This window comes from Salvelinus alpinus, chromosome 13 (genome assembly GCF_045679555.1).
Source record: "Salvelinus alpinus chromosome 13, SLU_Salpinus.1, whole genome shotgun sequence".
NCBI classification, from domain to species: domain Eukaryota; kingdom Metazoa; phylum Chordata; class Actinopteri; order Salmoniformes; family Salmonidae; genus Salvelinus; species Salvelinus alpinus.
The window spans coordinates 27,023,886-27,044,980 of NC_092098.1; the positions used below are offsets into that span (position 1 = coordinate 27,023,886).

The following is a 21,095-nucleotide window of genomic DNA, read 5'->3' on the forward strand; positions in this document are numbered from 1 at the left end:
ATTTTCAATGTTTTAATTTCAGAACAAATAATAAATATACAAAGCCTTCTGAAAAACTGAAACATCTTTGTAGTCACTGAACCACTGGACTGAGTAAAACGTATCTTACCTTTACACTTCCCTTTCAGCAGGCAGCACCAAAGGGTGACTGACTTGTCTTCAAATAAAAGGAGAGTCTAAAACTAAAGTCAATGAACAGATGCACATTCTCTGGCAACATATTAAGAACACTTACACAGTCACAAACAAATGCAACATCTGTTGACAGATTTTCAGAAAGCAGAGAACCACACCAGATGTCCAGAAGAACAGCACAATGACCTAAAAGCCATAAATATAATCTTTACACATGCAGATAGACTGGAGGAGACCATGCAGCAGCAGTAGGCTTTGGCTTTTAAACATCTTTCCCCAGGATGTGCTTTAGCAGCTTGGTCTTAGATGGTGCTGCAAGGGTTTGAGTCTGTTTCAGTGACCTGTTGGGCTGTGATCTACGTGTCTGTTTTGGGATTGATATAGCTGTCCTGCTGGGACAGTCCCATGGCATGACTGAGGTAAGCCACCAGGATATGCTTACACTGACACAGGAGGAGGAATGTTCGAAATTTTAGCTAGCTTATTAAATCTAATGCATTGGAGCCATGAGAGTGTGCAGCTTTTCTTTTCTGTGTGTGTGTGTCACACAGACAGAATTCAACTTCAGGCAAGTTTTCAGATACGCTTATCATCATCATGATTAATATATGTATGACTCATTTGTTTTTAACTTACGGTTATTACATTTATTTAAAAAAATTAATAACCACAATGTCAGTATTTGTCATACCAATGTAATAAGGTAGGAAGAATGTATTATATTCCCCAAAAACATTTGGCAAAAATAAGTTCCATCATCTCAGGGATACTTTTCAGAGTAACAGTTCAGTACACAGTGGTCTCTCTCCTGCTGGTCTGCGGTCCTGGAGCCGGGAGCCTGGGCTTTCATGGTCTGTAGACTGTCCAGGCAGTACACTCCATGTGAAACCCCCAGTGGCCCACTAGGGTGACCTAGTTCTGTTTGATAGACGTAGACCAATGATGCGGATGATGACGCGGTCTACAGTGAGACTGTGGCCCTACCCCTGGTCTGGCCCTGATTTGCCCTAACTGACACATGACGGGGTCGCAATGACGATGACAATGTCTGCAGTGCCCTTAAAACAACACAGACAGCTTTGGCTCTATGTGGGAGAGAGGGGGAGTAGTGTGGTCAACCTCACTGTGAGGTATGGATATACAGTATTCTGTTTTCAGGGAAATATTCAGAGGCAGCTGAGGGTTGATGGGATTTGGGGTCTTTTTGGTTTTGGGCTCCTGGGTGTCATATGGGATGGACAGGTTTAAATGAGATGTAAAAGGACCACTAGTGCCAGTGTCTTGCCAGTGTCTCTTTTATCTCATGGACATCAGTCTAAGAATATAAGACTATGGTTGACCCTTTAGTCTCTTGCTGCTTTCTGTTTCTCAGGTTGATTTTAGCATTGTCACTCTAGGGACTGGAGTTGTCCTTATTCAAGGTGTAGCTAGTAGCCCACATTGTTTTGTAGCAAATAGAAACCCTAAATCAAAGATGAAACCTGACCAAAATATCCCCTGTCTGCTCAGTGCTACTGTTATACAGATTAACATGTGAGCACTTTCTGGGAGGGAGTAACCCTGAAAGGTTGAATTCTGTATCTTGTCTTGCTCAGGATCTATGCATTACCCAAGACATAGAGCATGATCCGACGAGGTGGTGTGTGTGTGTGTTTGTGTTTGTTTGTGTGTGTGAGTGTGCATGCGTGCATAGGTTTTGTGTGATGTCTTTGCAGTTTATGGCTGTATGTTCTATTAATATATTAATACGTTATTATTGCTCTGTGCTCACCAGCAGGCTCTCGTTCTTCCTGAGCACGGTGTAAGTGAAGGCAGGGGCAGGGGCAGTAGTGACAGGAGGTGTAGCAGGTGCACCACTGAGAGCATCTTGACTGGCTGCATCAGCGCTTGGTATGGCAACTGCTTGTCATCCAATCGCATGGCCCAGTACATCACTGGGGCTGAGCTCCCTGACATCCAGGACCTCTATACCAGGCGGTGTCAGAGGAAGGCACTAAAAATGGTCAAAGACACCAGCCACCTAAGTCATAGACTGTTCTATCTGCTACCGCATGGCAAGCGGTGCTGATGCACCAAGTCTGGAACCAACAGGACCCTGAACAGCTTCTACCCCTAAACCATAACACTGCTAAATAGTTAACCAAATAGCTACCCAGATGATCTGAATTGACCCCCCCCCCCCTTTGCACTAACTCTTTTGACCCATCTGCTTATTATTTATCCTGTTGCCTAGTCACTTCACCCCTTCCCATACGTACATACAGTATCTATCTCAATTACCTCGTACTCCTGCACATCGACTCGGTACTGGTACCCCGTGAATCTAGCCAAGTTATCGTTACTCATTGTGTATTTATTCCTCGTTTTATTATGTTTCTATTATTTTTCGATGTTTCTCTCTGCATTGTTGGGAAGGGCCAGTAAGTAAACATTTCACTGTTAGTCTACACCTGTTGTTTACAAAGCATATGACAAATACCATTTGATTTGATTTAAAGTGTACAGCAGCCCTGACCCGACCATCACCTTCAACAAAACAATTTTTAAAATAATTTTTTTTTAACCTTTATTTAACTAGGCAAGTCAGTTAAGAACAAATTCTTATTTACAATGATGGCCTACACCGGCCAAACACGGACGGCGCTGGGCCAATTGTGAGCCGCTCTATGGGACTCCCAATCACGGCCGGTTGTGATACAGACTGGATTCGAACCAGGGTGTCCGTATTGACGCCTCAAGCACTGAGATGGAGTGCCTTAGACCGCTACAGACACTGTAACAAAAACAACAAGTAGGAGTCAAAGACAAAGGCAGAGCTGGACAAAAACACAGGTGTCCTGGACCGTGGATTTATGCAAACAAGGAAATAAACAACCATGGAAAGATTCTCTGAATCATCACAGTGTTGTAGAAGAGAGAGAATGTCTTGTGTCTCTAGCAAGTACTTGATCGAACAAAGTTTTCCAAAAATTATGTGAATTCTGTTCGTACTTATACTGCCTTTGTCTGCCATTGATAACAGCTTGAGTCAATTCCACACATGTTCACAACAGCTGAGGAAGGAGCTCTGAAAACGGTCGATCAGTAGAACAGGGTGAGGAATGAGGTGAAACAAGCTCCCACTGACCTCATCTCATCCTTATCTCACAAATCCCTGAGCTCCTCCAAAGAGCCCTAACACATCCTGCTAACTTCCTTACAGGCCGACCCCAAGTGGTGAGGGTAGGCAACATCACCCCCGCAGCGCTGACCCTCGAACCCGAGGGCCCCACAGGGGTGTGTGCTTGGTTCCCTCCTGTACTTCCTCTTCACCCACGACCGCGTGGTCATGCAAGACTCCAACACCATCATCAAGTTTGACGACACAACGGTGGTAGGCCTGATCACCGGCGGCAATGAGACAGCCTACAGGAAGGAGGTCAGTAACCTGGCATTGTGGGGCCGGAACAACCACCTCTCCCTTCACGTAAGTAAGACCAAGGAGCTGATCGTGGACTACAGGAAACGGGGGGGGGGGGGGGGGGGCAAGCACACCCCCAGACACATCGACGGGGCTGTAGTGGAGCAGGTCGAGAGCTTCAAGTTCCTCGGTGTCAAATCACAAAAAACTTAAAATGGTCCACGCTCACAGTTGTAAAGAAGTCGCGACAGTGCCTCTTCCCCCTCAGGAGGTTGAAAAGGTTTGGCATGGGCCCTCAAATCCTCAAAATGTTCTACAGCTGTACCATTAAGAGCATCTTGACTGGCTTCGTCACTGCTTGGTATGGCAATAGCACTGCCTCGAGCACTACCTTGTTCGCTACAGAGGGTGGTCAGGACAGCCCAGCACATCACTGGATCTGAGCTCCCTGCCATCCTGGACCTCTATATTAGGCGGTGTGAAAGGAAGGACCGGAAAATAGTTAAAGACTCCAACCACCCAAGCCATGGAATGTTCTCTCTGTTCTCTCTTCCGCACAGCAAGCGGTACCAGTGCATCAAGTCTGACACCAACAGGCTCCTGAACAGCTTCGATCCCCATGCCATAAGACTGCTAAATAGCTAACTAAATAGCAAACAAAATGGCTACACGGACAATCTGTGTTGACTTTTGTATTTTATTCTTATTTTTGCACTGTCTCCATTCACACTCATAGGGCCCTACACACTATGCACACTGACACTCCAACACACATACAAACACTCAATCCATTATTTGCTCACACACACACATACATTTATACTGACTCTACACACACACACCCACTCACAAACAATCATCATACACGCTGCTGCTACTCTGTTTATCATATATCCTGATGCCTAGTCACCTTACCCCTACACATTTCTACCTCTATCGATCCAGTATCCCTGCACATTGTAAATATGGTATTGTAACTGACCTTGTATATAGTATGCTTACTTACTTTATCGTGTTCTTCTTATTTCTTATTTGTATATATTGTGTGTTTTTGTTCTACCTTGTTATTTGTATTATTACATTGATATAGATTACTGCATTGTTGGGGTTACTGTACTTGTCCATGTGTCATTAAACCTTGGGGCTTGTTCAGGATGATGTTACGTTACAGAACATTCAGATAGGAATAAATGTATGGTGTAGAACAGATATGATTGTCCGTCAGATAGAATATGGAATTGTGTCAGGTCTGTTCATTCTATTTTTACTGAAACATCCACAATGTTTTACATCACTAAATACACCCCTGGTGTCTGGAAGAGGGAGCATGTTAAACATCTATTGGATTTAAAAGTGGTAGACAATAATCTCATAACCCTAGCCAGGTTTCTCCAAATATTGCATATACTCCAAAAAATACTGTAGCTGTAAAGTATACCTAAACTCGCATGCCAGACAACAACTCCTGGCCATACCAGACACTTAGTCCATACTCAGCGGTGGAAAAAGTACCCAATGTCATACTTGAGTAAAAGTATAGATACCTTAATAGAAAGTTACTCAAGTAAAAGTAAAAGTTACCAAGTAAAATACTACTTGAGTAAAAGTCTAAAACTATTTGGTTCTAAATATACGTAAGTATCAAAAGTAGAAGTTAAAATATAAATCATGTCAAAGTCCTTATATTAAGCAAAGCAGACGGCACCATTTTCTTGTTTTTAATTGTATGGATAGCCTGGTGCACACTCCAACACTCAGACATAATTTACAAATGATGCATTTATGTTTAGTGAGTCCGCCAGATCAGAGGCAATAGAGATGACCACGTATTCTCTTGATATGTGTGTGAATCGGACCATTTTCCTGCCCTGCTAAGCATTCAAAATGTAACGAGTACTTGTGGGTGTCAAGGAAAATGTAAGGAGAAAAAGTACATTATTTTCTTTAGGAATGTAGTGAAGTAAAAGTTGAAGAAATAGAAATAGCATAGTAAAGTACAGATACCCCAAAGTACAAAGTATTTCTACTTAAGTACTTTATGCCACTGTCCATACTTTGTGATGGACTCAGCTCCAGCCCCATTCTGAAGATGACGCATGAGGGCATTAATTCAGAAGATTACACAGCCTCGTCTCCACAACTAATGACTCTCAACATGGCAGAAACAGACTCCATTATTCCCTAGCCGAGACAAATTCACAGTTGTGTAGTCCCTTCCTAGTGACCTACAAAATAAAACACCTCATTCGTTGAAATGTTACATTATAAACGAGTTACTCCGCAGGGACAATTCCATGGAGTCGATTTAAAAAGTGACAAATGCAGAGTAACGAGACTGAAAACCACCCAGCTGAGGGCACTGGAGGGAGACTGTAACTGTGGTGTGTATTCGTTCATTCCCCCTCAAAGATTTAAGAGCATTAAATTGATATAACAATGCCGGGATGGTAGACAATCCATCTACAAACCAACTCAATGCTTTTACAGTAGTTGAGGGGGAGTGAACAAGTGCACACTTCAAGGAGAGGGGAAAAATGGGAAATTTGGCCTGACATATTGTTAGGTTCTAATTCTCAGTGTAAAAAACTCAACAGACACTATGAAAGCTTAACCAAGTGTATTCTTCCCAGAGGATCAATACAGCTGCATTAGACAAAAACATTTTCACACAAGCACTGATATTTAACCCTTTCTCCTAGGCTGAGTCTCCTCCTACACATCTGAACAAACATTGTGTCTTTACTGCTAGGCGGGACACAAAGTGATACTGCCATAAACTTTTATTTCTCCCTTAACGTTACCTGACCTGATCTCGACCCCCTTCATCAGTAATACATGGCTCTCTCCCCTTATCAATGCCTGCCATGTGATCGCTTCCCCGCACTCAATATTTCAATAGGATACCTGATATAATGTAAACGTTATACATTACCCTCTCTCCCTCAGTGACATGAATAAGTATATTTCATATTCTCAGAAACCAACAGTATGAAGGACTGGCCATACAAGATACCTTGGCAAACAAAACTACCATCTGTGTAACTGAAACCAGGGAAATGAAAAGAAAGGATAGCAGATGAGAAAAAGAGGAGAAGGGAGTCTCATTTATCAACCTCTTGTCTCTGTAAAACAAACTCATGAGAGAGGCAACATGGCTACTATCAGTTAGTGTCCCACACTAGAACTAAGGGAGCCTCTAGCCAGGGCTGACAAGGTAATACAGACACTGGACTGTAGGCTACTGTCTGACTAGGGATTCTGCAGCGAGGCATTTTAAAGAGAGAACATTAAACACATACTATCAATAGCCCTGGTTTTCATTTGGAGGGTTGCCAAATATAAGAAAAATAGGATGCAGGTGCTGTGGCAATCCTCCACCACCATGAACAACACCATAACATTCAATGTTGTGCCACTTGGACAGCAGTGTTAATTTCATCAACAAAACTATTTGTTTAACACCTATTTTTCAGAGGCACTGACTAAATTGCAAAGTAAAATTGGTTATCTACAGTTGAAGTTGGAAGTTTACATACACCTTAGCCAAATACATTTAAACTCAGTTTTTCACAATTCCTGACATTTAATCCAAGTAAAAATTCCCTGTTTTAGGTCAGTAAGGATCACCACTTTATTTTAAGAATGTGAAATAGAATAATGATTTATTTCAGCTTTTATTTCTTTCATCACATTCCCAGTGGGTCAGAAGTTTACATACACTTAATTAGTATTTGGTAGCATTGCCTTTAAATTGTTTAACTTGGGTCAAACGTTTTGGGTAGCCTTCCACAAGCTTCCCACAATAAGTTGGGTGAATTATGGCCCATTCTTCCTGACAGAGCTGGTGTAACTGAGTCAGGTTTGTAGGCCTCCTTGCTCGCACATGCCTTTTCACTTCTGCCCACAATGGGAGTGAGGTCAGGGCTTTGTGATGGCCACTCCAATGCCTTGACTTTGTTGTCCTTAAGCCATTTTGCCACAACTTCGTAAGTATGCTTGGGGTCATTGTCCATTTGGAAGACCCATTTGCAACCAAGCTTTAACTTCCTGACTTGAGATGAGATGTTGCTTCAATATATCCACATCATTTTGCTTCCTCATGATGACATCTATTTTGTGAAGTGCATCAGTCCCTCCTGCAGCAAAGCACCCCCACAACATGATGCTGCCACCCCTGTGCTTCACGGTTGGGATGGTGTTCTTCGGCTTGCAAGTGTACCCCTTTTTCCTCCCAACATAACGATGGTCATTATGGACAAACAGTTCCATTTTTGTTTCATCAGACGAGAGGACATTTCTCGAAAAAAGTACGATCTTCGTCCCCATGTGCAGTTGCAAACCGTAGTCTGGCTTTTTTATGGCGGTTTTGGAGCAGTGGCTTCTTCCTTGCTGAGCGGCCTTTCAGGTTATGTTGATATAGTACTCGTTTTACTGTGGATATAGATACTTTTGTACCTGTTTCCTCCAGCATCATCACAAGGTCCTTTGCTGTTGTTCAGGGATTGATTTGCACTTCTCACACCAAAGTATGTTCATCTCAAGGAGACAGAACATGTCTCCTTCTTGAGCGGTATGACGGCTGCATGGTCCCATGATGTTTATACTTGCGTACTATTGTTTGTGCTGATGAACGTGGTAACTTCAGGTGTTTGGAAATTGCTCTGATGAACCAGACTTGTGGAGGTCTACAATTTTTTTTCTGAGGTCGTGACTGATTTCTTTTGATTTTCGCATGATGTCAAGCAAAGAGGCACTGAGTTTGATGGTGGCCTTGATGGTGGCCATCATTTTCTGGAATTTTCCAAGCTGTTTAAAGGCACAGTCAACTTAGTGTATGTAAACTTCTGACCCACTGGAATTGTGATACAGTGAATTATAAGTGAAATTATCTGTCTTTAAACAATTGTTGGAATAATTACTTGTGTCATGCACAAAGTAGATGTCCTAACCGCCAAAACTATAGTTTGTTAACAAGAAATTTGTGGAGTGGTTGAAAAACGGGTTTTAATGACTCCAACCTAAGTGTATGTAAACTTCCGACTTCAACTGTATTTTGTTGTGCTACAGTATTGTTACATTTAGAATTTGTTTTCATGTTCGATGGTGTTGCTACATACAGTACCAGTCAAAAGTTTGGACACCCCGACTCATTCGAGGGTTTTTCTTTATTTTTACTATTATCGACGTTGATAGTGAAGACATCAAAACTATGAAATAACACATATGGAATAATGTAGTAACCAAAAAAGTGTTAAACAAATCAAAATATATTTTATATTTGAGATTCTTCAAAGTAGCCACCCTTTGCCTTGATGACTGCTTTGCAAACTCTTGGCATTCTCTCAACCAGCTTCATGAGGTGGTCACCTGGAATGCATTTCAATTAACATGTGTGCCTTGTTAAAAGACCAAGTCCATATTATGCAAGAACAGCTCAAATATACAAAGAGAAACAACAGTCCATCGTTTCTTTAACCTCTCTAGGCTAGGGGGCGGTATTTTCACGTCCGGATGAAGAAGTGTGCCCAAAGTAAACTGCCTGCTACTCAGGCCCAGAAGCTAGGATATGCATATTATTAGTATATTTGGATAGAAAACACTCTGAAGGTTCTAAAACTGTTGGAATGATGTCTGTGAATATAACATAACTTATTTGGCAGGCAAAACCCCGAGGACAAACCATCCAGGATTTTTTGTTGTTGTTGAGGTCACTCTCTTTCAATGGGGTTTCTATGTGGATCTATATTTCTAAGGCACTTGCTTGCAGTTCCTATCGCTTCCACTAGATGTCAACAGTCTTTAGAAATTGGTTGATGTTTTTCCTTTGAAAATGAAGAAGTAAGGCTGTTCAGAACGAGGGTCGAGTCTAGTGTACTGTTGTGGTTTATGGCGCACGACCTGTCTTAAATTTGATCGATTATTTACGTTAAAAAATACCTAAAGTTGTATTAGAAAAGTTGTTTGAAATGTTTGAACAAAGATTACAGGTAACTTATTAGATATTTTGTAGTCATTTTGCGCGAGTTGGAACCGGTGTTTTTCTGGATCAAACGCGCCAAATAAATGGACATTTTGGAGATATAACGATGGAATTAATCGAACAAAAGGACAATTTGTGATGTTTATGGGACATATTGGAGTGCCAACAGAAGAAGCTCTTCAAAGGTAGGGCATGAATTATATCGTTATTTCTGAGTTTTGTGTCACGCCTGGCGGGATGAAATATGATTGTCTGTGTTTGTTTGATAGGGTGCTGTCCTCAGATAATCGCATGGTTTGCTTTCGACGTAAAGCCTTTTTGAAATCTGACACCGTGGCTGGATTAACAAGAAGTTAAGCTTTATTTTGACATATTGCATGTGTATTTTCAAGAATGTTATATATTTACCAGTCTGTAGTTTGAATTTGGCGGCCTGCACTTTCACTGGATGTTGGTCAGGTGGGACGGTAGCGTCCCATCTAGCCTAGAGAGGTTTTAAGACATGAAGGTCATGGGGGGCTACTTTGAAGAATCTCAAATATAAAATAGATTTTGAGTTGTTTAACACTTTTTTGGTTACTACATGATTCAATATGTGTTATTTCATAGTTTAGATGTCTTCACTATTATTATTAAATATAAAAATAAAGAAAAACCCTGGAATGAGAGGGTCTGTCCAAACTTTTGACTGGTACTGTATAATTTGAGCTGTGAGCACCACAAGCAAATTCACTGTGTCACGCCCTGACCATAGAGATCCTTTTTATGTCTCTATTTTGGTTGGTCAGGGCGTGAGTTTGGGTGGGCATTCTATGTCTGGTGTTCTATGTTGTTTATTTCTTTGTGTTTGGCCATGTGTGGTTCTCAATCAGAGGCAGCTGTCTATCGCACACAAATAAGGTTGATTGAGAACCATATTTAGGCTGTTTTCCCACTTTGAGTTGTGGGTGATTATTTTCTGTTTAGTGTTTGTCGTCACCTTTCAGAACTGTTCGTTTGTTGTGTTGTTGTTTTGTTAGTGTTCATATTTATTAAAGAAACGTATTTATGAATACTTACCACGCTGCACCTTGGTCCTCTTCTCCTTCTCCCGACGACAATCGTTACACACTGTATCATTTCACATTGCCTGCTCTAAAAATTAGGGGTTCAATGAGGGTTCTTCTAAGATCCCCAAAGTCCCTTGAAGAACCTTAGGCTTCTTGGCACTGAAAAATGCCCCTTAAAGGTTCTTCCAAGAACCCCATAGGAGGTGGGGTTCATTGAGGAACCTATTTAGTTCTTGGGGGTTCTTGCAGGAACCTAACAGCCCAAACAAATGTTTTGATTTGAATTTAGCACTTAACTGAAAAATGTAAAAATCGCAATTTAAGGTAAGGTTTCTCCATTTATGATCTAAATTAAAATTGTCTTTATGATGATACCATTGATGAGATCTGACTCTAAACATGAAATATTGTTAATTATCAGGTATCCTATTGAAATATTGAGTGCCATAGTCTGATTTCTACACCAGAAGTTAATTGTTATCTGTAGGAGGAATGTATATGGTGGAGACAATTAAGCTTGGAAGCTTGGTACTGAGTAAAGGAAAGGCAATCACATGTTGGCAGGCACTGATAAGGGTGGAGAGATGTGGTTTGAAGAATGGGGGGCCGAGGTTAGGTCAGGTCACATTAAAGGAGAAGGAACAGTTTATTATGCGCATCACTTAATTTCCTGCCTAGCAATAAAGATGTAATGTTTAGAGAGAAGGAGGACGTCACCCAAATGGTGGTATATATACTACCACTGGTGGAACCATGTCTTTGTCTAATGCAGCTGTATGACCCAATGGGTCAATAAACTTGGTTTAAGTTTTACTAATCGTCCGTGAGTTTTACTCAAATGGCTGTTGTTTGACACTTTCTCCCCTTTTAAAATTATTTCTAAATCAGAAAATTGAAACAGTTCAATGGATATCAATAAAAAAAGAGGTAAGAATATGTAAGAATACGTTAAAGGCTATTGCTGCATTGGGCGCAGATGACTAAACTGATCCCTTATTTGTGTGTGTCTGTGTCTGCTTGTATACTGATGAGAAGTCACACAAAGGTATGTACAATTGGTATTGGGTTGCCGCATAATGTTATGCAGATCACATGTATCATCTACAGTTAATTTGTATTAATGGTTTATCTAAAACCTTATAGGACTCCATCACAGCAGCCATCTTCTTCCTCCCATAACTCTTCAATGAAGATCCCAAAGGACTCTCTGTAACCGATGTGAAATGGCTAGCTAGTTAGCGAGGTGCGCGCAAATAGCGTTTCAATCGGTGACGTAACTCGCTCTGAGACCTTGAAGTAGTTGCTCCCCTTGCTCTGCAAGGGCCGCAGCTTTTGTGGAGCGATGGGTAACGATGCTTCGTGGGTGTCAGTTGTTGATGTGTGCAGAGGGTCCCTGGTTCGAGCCCAGGTAGGGGCGGGGAGAAGGACGGAAGCTATACTGTTACATCTCTACATTATGAACAAGGTATGTGTATGAAAATCGTTGTCAAAAGTGAAAACATTTTGCATTCACATTTACCACAAAAACCAAGGTGCTAATCCTCTGTATAATTATAATTTTTTGCATTTATAGACTTCACCCTCCCTACACCGCTGATGAATATAATAGGAAACCTGTTCGATCACCATGCACTTCAAAATTATTCTGGCTATGGATAGCCTGCAAAGGACATTCAACACATCAACATCAACAGGCCAGAGGATATAGCCAATGGAGTTGGGGCTCTGCTGGATGTTTACCTCGCATTTGTTTTATTCTGCTTTTATGCTTTTAACTAAAACCATAATAAAGACTGACAACTAAGTGTTATAGTTATGCTGATTATTATTAATAATAATAATAATAATGGGGGTTGAACTTTTTACCCCAAAAGGTTATTTGAGGAACCATTAATGGGTGTTATTTGAAGAACTTATAGGGGTTGCCCCAGTTTCAATTTGAAGAACCCATAAAGGATCCTCCAGGAACCTTTTCTTTTTAGAGTGTGTAATAACCATAATGAGCACGGGCATGTCTGATTAGGCTTCGCTGTAGTGCAGATTCTGACTTAGTAGCCTTCCATCAGCCGCTGTGTCGATATAACAGAGGTAAAAAAAGAGTCAATTATTGTGAGTTACTGGACACATTATTTGTGGCCTTGCTCATGCATACAGTATGGTGTGCGTCTTCATGCTACAGCTGGGTCTCATTTAGCGATTATCCCATGCCCATGCCCTAACAGTCACCACAAATCTTTGTCATTTTCACTTGAAGCAAACACTTCCCACGAACAAGTCACTTGCAGCTGAAACAGATGTTGTTCCGAGTGCGTCTGCCAACCTTGCAGCTTTTCTTCCCCGGGAGCTGTGTGCAATTTTGCTGCTGCCTTGGCCTTCATATGTCTCTCACGTAGCCCGTGTGACAGACTCTCTCCTGCTCATGGTGTTGTTCATGCACTGCTTGAACAAAACATGTGCGTTAATAGCAGCCAAGTCAAGAATGTTGTAGAACACAAGTTCCTCTCACCTGGGTACAGCCATGCCAGCTGATCCAAAACATCAGACACTCGCTCACTTGCTACTCGATATGAATCCTTTCACAGATATGGAAAGTCGTTCAGCATAAATCAGAATAACAATCATCAGAGATGTCATGATACATTTGTTCCTGCCATCTGAGTCGTTTTCATTCAGATTTTGTATTCTTGGTCTTGCCATTGTAAATGACTCATGCTCTCACTGTGTAGCCTTCTCCCAGGGCAGGCTTAATGCAGGGGGTTAACATGGCTGAATCCCCCGGCCCAGGTCCGTGGGGGGCCCAAGAGGAAGCAAAAAATGAAATACTAATAATTTTTACCCCCAGAAATTATAGAGGAAATATATACTGTATATATTATACATGTAGTATATAGGGCCTCATTTTTTTTTACTGCAACCGCCAACCCCAGGAAGACTCAGGAGCCCGCTCTCAATGAGTGTAGACAGCCTGCTGCTGCCTGCTGCCGCTCTACTAATCATCAGATGGGGGAGGAGAGGAGGTAGTGGGCCCACATGGGTAACTGGGGGGACCTGCCTTGATTGTAACTGATTAACTGATTAACTGATTAATAAAAATATATAAACTGCATAATAAATACATGTGACTGGTCAATTGTGTGAGTCAGGGGCTGGGCCCCAGCCTGTAGGGGGCGCATGTCTTTTTTTTGTTATTATAATAATGTTTTATCCAAACACAGGAGCCCGCTCTCAATGTTAAAAATACACCAGAGAGCATAATTTAGCCACAGTGGATCAATAATGTAGAAAAAAATAACTGTGGATTAAGTTTTATAACAAGCGCATACAGGTATCTGCCTAAATAAAGGGTGTTGGGCCATAATGAGCTACCAGAACAGCTTCAATGCGCCATGGCATAGATTCTATAAGTGTACCTAAACCATGCCAGGAAAATGCACCCCACACCATAACATATACTTTGTAACCCTTATTAACTCAAGTGTTTCCTTTATTTTGGCAATTAACGCAGTTTGGGCAGCATGCACTCCAAATATGTCACACCCTGATCTGTTTCACCTGTCTTTGTGATTGTCTCCACCCCCTCCAGGTGTTGCCCATCTTCCCCATTATCCCCTGTGTATTTATACCTGTGTTCTTTGTTTGTCTAGTGCCAGTTTGTCTTGTTTGTCAAGTTAACCAGCAGTTTTGTTCTCAGCGCCTGCTTTTCCCAGTCTCTATTTTTCCTCGCCCTCCTGGTTTTGACCCTTGTCCTGACTCTGAGCCTGCCTGCTTATTTGTACCTTTGCCCCACCTCTGGGATTATTGACCTCTGCCTGCTTTGACTTGTCTATTGCCTAACCCCTGTTGGATTATTAAACCATTGATAATTCAACGTTGTCTGCATCTGGGTCTTACCTTCATACCTGATAAATATGCAGGTTGTTGCATTGTGGCCATGGACATATAATCCATAGAAGGGTTTTGTAACCTCTTACCCTGGCTATTTGACTGTGAAACTCATGGGTACACAAGCAATGGTTGTCAGTCCTGGCTTTAATGGGAACTGCCATCTATGGATTATATTTCCATGGTTGGTTGCGGATGTCGGTCTGCCTTTTGCAGATTTCAAAATACAATCGCGGGAAAAACATACAGTTTGAAAGCAAATGGCTACTGCTGAATAGAGGAGACTAATCTGTCTGTAGAACCAATATTATTTTTGGACAGACCTACTCATTCAAGGGTTGTTCTTTATTTGTACTATTTTCTACATTGTAGAATAATAGTGAAGACGTTAAAACTATGAAATAACACATATGGAATCATGTAGTAAAAAAGTGTAAAACTAAAAAAAGTGTAAAACAAATCTAAATATATTTGAGATTCTTCAAAGTAGCCACCCTTTGCCTTAATGACAGCTTTGCACTTTTTTGGTTACTACATGATTCCGTATGTGTTATTTCATTGTTTTGATGTCTTCACTATTATTCTACAATGTATAAAATAGTAAAAATAAAGAACAACCCTTGAATGAGTAGGTCTGTCCAAACTTTTGACTGCTACTGTATATACTGTATATGTATTTCCTGTTAATATTGTACAATCTGTGTGTCGCTTCAATGGCCTGGGCTACTGTTGGTTTGAATTCAAGACCAGATTGATCTCAGTTTGTCAGTCAGAGTAGCCACTCATTTCGGTCATTTGTGTGCTATTAAAAAAGATTCAGCATCATACGGCCATGTAAATGCATCATACGGCCATGTAAATGCATCATACGGCCATGTAAATGCATCATACGGCCATGTAAATGCATCATACGGCCATATTTCTGTATTTCAAAAGTTACATATGTTAAACTTGATTGCTGACATGCAAAACATGTGGGTCTATATCAACAATGGACTAATGAAACAAATACCAAAATAGTTTTTGGGTGGAGTTTTCCTTTAATCTGGCCCTGACTACTCCAAGTAGGTGTAGTGTAGACTATTCTATATCAGTCCACCGACTGATTCGGTGGACTGATATAGACTACACCGTTTTAAGATTATAATTAGAATAGATGAATACAATAAAATGTCCCGCCCTGTTCTTCATTCACAATTGGTGATGACATAATTCTGCATCATTTCACTTCCCCCTCACTCATCAATTTACCCATTTTCCCACATCATACTATACTTCATTTATTTCATCTGTTATGTGTGAAATTCGTTTTGGTATAGTTTAGGTTCAGTTTCGAGGCAGTTATCGGGGTGATTATCAACTGGGCATGGCACATTCAACTATCAAAGAAGGAGCGGAGCAGGCCGGTGAAAACCATTACATGCCCTCCTAAAACTGGTTATAACTCCAGTTCTGTTTGTGATATTAACATTCTAACAATGACAGTGTGTTATATAGACTTATTTAGGAAAAGTCAAGGATGAGGGGGACATGATTTTAAAAATGGCGGTGTAATTAAACATTGAAATTAATTTTGAGTCATTATGATGTCTTTCCAGTGTTAATGTACACAATCACAAAGAAATCCATTCATATTTAATTTACAGTTGAAGTCGGAAGTTTACATACACTTAGGTTGGAGTCATGAAAACTCGCTTTTTCAACCACTCCACACATTTCTTGTTAACAAACTATAGTTTTGGCAAGTCGGTTAGGACATCTACTTTGTGCATGACACAAGTAATTTTTCCAATAATTGTTTACAGACAGATTAGTTCACTTAGAATTCATTGTATCACAATTCCAGTGGGTCAGAAGTTTCCATACACACTCCTGTGCCTTTAAACAGCTTGGAAAATTCCAGAAAATAATGTCATGGCTTTAGAAGCTTCTGATAGGCTAATTTAAATCATTTAAGTCAATTGGAGGTGTACCTGTGGATGTATTTCAAGGCCTACCATCAAACTCAGTGCCTCTTTGCTTGACATCATGGGAAAATCAAAAGAAATCAGCCAAGACCTCAGAAAAAAATTGCAGACCTCTGGTTCATCCTTGGGAGCAATTTCCAAACGCCTGAAGGTACCACGTTCATCTGTACAAACAATAATACACAAGTATAAACACCATGGGGCCACCTACCTGTCATACCGCTCAGGAAAGAGACACGTTCTGTCTCCTAGAGATGAACGTACTTTGGTGTGAAAAGTGCAACTCAATCCCAGAACAACAGCAAAGGACCTTGTGAAGATGCTGGAGAAACAGGTACAAAAGTATCTATATCCACAGTAAAACGAGTCCTATATCGACATAACCTGATAGGCCGTTCAGCAAGGAAGAAGCCACTGCTCCAAAACCGCCATAAAAAAGCCAGACTACAGTTTGCAACTGCACATGGGGACAAAGATTGTACTTTTTGGAGAAATGTCCTCTGCTCTGATGAAACAAAAATAGAACTGTTTGTCCATAATGACCATCGTTATGTTTGGAGTAAAAAGGATGAGGCTTACGAGCCGAAGAACACCATCCCAACCGTGAAGCACGCGGGTGGCAGCATCATGTTGTGGGGGTGCTTTGCTGCAGGAGGGACTGATGCATTACACAAAATAGATGGCATCATGAGGAAAGAAAAATATGTGGATATATTGAAGCAACATCTCAAGACATCAGTCAGGAAGTTAAAGCTTGGTCGCAAATAGGTCTTCCAAATGGACAATGACCCCAAGCATACTTCCAAAGTTGTGGCAAAATGGCTTAAGGACAACAAAGTCAAGGCATTGGAGTGGCCATCACAAAGCCCTGACCTCACTCCCATAGAAAATGTGTGGACAGAACTAAAAAAGCATGTGCGAGCAAGGAGGCCTACAAACCTGACTCAGTTGCACCAGCTCTGTCAGGAGGAATAGGCCAAATTCACCCAATTTATTGTGGGAAGCTTGTGGAAGGCTACCCGAAAAGTTTGACCCAAGTTAAACAATTTAAAGGCAATGCTACCAAATACTAATTGAGTGTATGTAAACTTCTGACCCTCTGGGAATGTGATGAAAGAAATAAAAGCTGAAATAAATCATTGTCTCTACTATTATTCTGACATTTCACATTCTTAAAATAAAGTGGTGATCCTAACTGACTTAAAACAGGGATTTATTACAAGGATTAAATGTCAGGAATTGTGAAAAACTGAGTTTAAATGTATTTGGCTAAGGTGTATGTAAACTTCTGACTTCAACTGTAAGTAGGTCATGAAAAACATGATACGAGGCCATTAATTTCAAAATAACAGAATAGCATGTTTTGAGTTGCATTTATCTGTGCTTAGTAGCCAAGGCTATCGCTGCACCACACCAATGAAATCAGCTTGCTCGTTTAGCAGACATCACAGGCCCTGCCCTGCCCTGCCTCAGTCAACACACATATATTTTACAGTAAGAATATAATGGAATATCCCAAATGGCTATTGCGGATTGTAACCATTAGCCTACTCACATGAGGAATGCATTGAGTTACGGTTATTCTTCGGAAAAAGTCATATTTTGAAACAGAGACCATATGTGCAATTTGTACAGTTGTTTGGCAAAATAGGTTTATTATGTCTGGCTTGCATGGACCTCTGTAGGATGATATGGAAGAAGTGCTATTTGGTAAGCTCCTTGCTTCTTTGGCAATGCACGCTACGCAGGTCATCAGTTTCTTCATTCTCTATTTAAGTGATAATGCATGGGTGTATATTGGCACGGGTGTTGTTAGGCCCGAGACAAATTCGAGGGCCGGCAAACCGTGCCAATATATCCTCCAAACACTGGCTTTGAGGGTAGTATCACTTTTAAACAACGGGTTACCAACATATTCAAATAATGTTTGATATATTTTCATAAAAAAAGTTATTCTGCTGAATTTATTCATACTATTTTCTCCTTCCACGAGATATAGACCTTGCTACCCAAGCCGGCTGGTGGTTCAGTTGCCAGAGACGTGACCCAGTCGTTAAGCATTTTTGTTCTGTATCTAGGGACGCGACCCAGTTGTTCGTTCTAAATGTTCCATTGCCATACTAGCTGGCAACGTTCTTACCCATTGCTTGCTAGCTAGCCAACTACGGCTAACTTACAGTCACGTCAAACGGTGCAGCCAGAATAACAGCAAGGTAGCTTACCTGTTTTCTATTGACATTTCTTTGTCCATAAAAATGATGCCAGCTGATTCATAATTTCAACTGGCTGAGAAAAGCTGTCCACCTGTCTGTCTCGTCCCGACTCCCGACACGTTCATTACTATGGGACAGCTGGAGATCGAATTTCAATATTGAAACAATGTTACAAATGTCGGAGAAACAGACACCAAGGTTAATACAAATCTACGCTGTTGAAAATCAAATGCTAGTTTAAAATAAATGGAAGATAATGTATAGATGCTTTTCATAGTAGAGATACATTTTATAAATTGCCTGCCTGGGCTGATGAGACAGTGGATTGCGCAGTGAGATGGAACAGAGTAAATAGGCATTAACCAATCAGCATCCAGGATTAGATCGACCCATCGCATAATTGACAATTGATAATATTGTCAGCCATTAGACTATTGTCAATTTAATCTTGTCTTTAGGCCACATCTTTTATTATATGTGTGAAATTAGTTTCAATATAGTTTAGGTGTAGTTTGGACAGGCAAACTGAGCAGACTGTTGTCTTACAGTCAGAAAATACACTATAATTATTTTAGTATTTACATTTACATTCAATCAATACATTTTCCGACTGATTCTATTTGCATTTGGTGTCCTGAGGTTTCTTATGATCTATTTTAACATAATAAACTCAGCAAAAAAAGAAACTTTCTTTCACTGTCAACTGCGTTTATTTTCAGCAAACTTAACCTGTGTAAATATTTGCATGAACATAACAAGATTCAACAACTGAGACATAAACTGAACAAGTTCCACAGACATGTGACTAACAGAAATGGAATAATGTGTCCCTGAACAAAGGGGGGGTCAAAATCAAAAGTAACAGTCAGTATCTGGTGTGGCCACCAGCTGCATTAAGTACTGCAGTGCATCTCCTCCTCATGGACTGCATGATATTTGCCAGTTCTTGCTGTGAGATGTTACCCCACTCTTCCACCAAGGCACCTGCAAGTTCCCGTACATTTCTGGGGGGAACGGCCCTAGCCCTCACCCTCCGATCCAACAGGTCCCAGACGTACTCAATGGGATTGAGATCCGGGCTCTTCGCTGGCCATAGCAGAACACTGATTCCTGATTCCTGTCTTGCAGGAAATCACACACAGAACGAGCAGCATGGCTGGTGGCATCGTCATGCTGGAGGGTCATGTCAGGATGAGCCTGCAGGAAGGGTACCACATGAGGGAGGAGGATGTCTTCCCTGTAATGCACAGCGTTGAGATTGCCTGCAATGACAACAAGCTCAGTCCGATGATGCTGTGACACACCGCCCCAGACCATGGCGAACCCTCCAAATCAATCCCGCTCCAGAGTACAGGCCTCGGTGTAATGCTCATTCCTTCGACGATAAACACAAATCTGACCATCACCGCTGGTGAGACAAAACCTCGACTCGTCAGTGAAGAACACTTTTTGCCAGTCCTGTCCAGCGATGGTGGGTTTGTGCCCATAGGCGACATTGTTGCCTGTGATGTCTGGTGAGGACCTGCCTTACAACAGGCCTACAAGCCCTCAGTCCAGCCTCTCTCAGCCTATTGCAGACAGTCTGAGCACTGATGGAGCGATTGTGCGTTCCTGGTGTAACCTGGGCAGTTGTTGTTGCCATCCTGTACCTGTCCCGCAGGTGTGATGTTCGGATGTACCGATCCTGTGCAGGTGCAGCTGTCCGTCCTGTCTCCCTGTAGCCCTGTCTTAGGTGTCTCACACTACGGACATTGCAATTTATTGCCCTGGCCACATCTGCAGTCCTCATGTCTCCTTGCAGCATGCCTAACGCACGTTCACACAGATGAGCAGGGACCCTGGGCATCTTTCTTTTGGGTTTTTTCAGAGTCAGTAGAAATCCTCTTTACTGTCCTAAGTTTTCATAACTGAGACCTTAATTGCCTACCGTCTGTAAGCTTTTAGTGTCTTAACAACCATTCCACAGGTGCATGTTCATTAATTGTTTATGGTTCATTGAACAAGCATGGGAAACAGTGTTGAAACCCTTTACAATGAAGATCTGTGAAGTTATTTGAATTTTTACAAATTATCTTTGAATGACAGGATCCTGAAAAGGGGACTTTTCTTTTTTTTCTGAGTTAAAATGTATTCATTTAGCAATATTTATACAATTTAAATAGAAATGGTCAGAATGACCATCATGGCCTTTATAGTTATGGCAGGATTTCTCAAGCTCGGTCCTCGGGACCCCAAGAGGTGCACGTTTTGGTTTTAGCCCTAGAATTATACAGCTGATTGAAATAATCAACTAATCATCAAACGTTGATCATTTGAATCAGCTGTGTAGTGTTAGTGCAAAACCCAAAAAGTGCACCCCTTGGGGTCCCGAGGACCGAGTTTGGGAAACGCTGAGTTATGGAATTCCGGTGCTCTAAGTGTTAAAACACTTCTTCAATATCATTTATTGTAGCAAAACCTAAGAAATGG

The 21,095-nt window shown here is 41.3% G+C and overlaps 1 pseudogene; it reads right to left on the reverse strand.

Moving 5' to 3' along the window:
- Positions 1-491: 491 nt before the first annotated feature.
- The window catches only part of LOC139536722 (zinc finger SWIM domain-containing protein 7-like), a 32,435-nt pseudogene continuing 11,831 nt past the window's right edge, over positions 492-21,095 (reverse strand).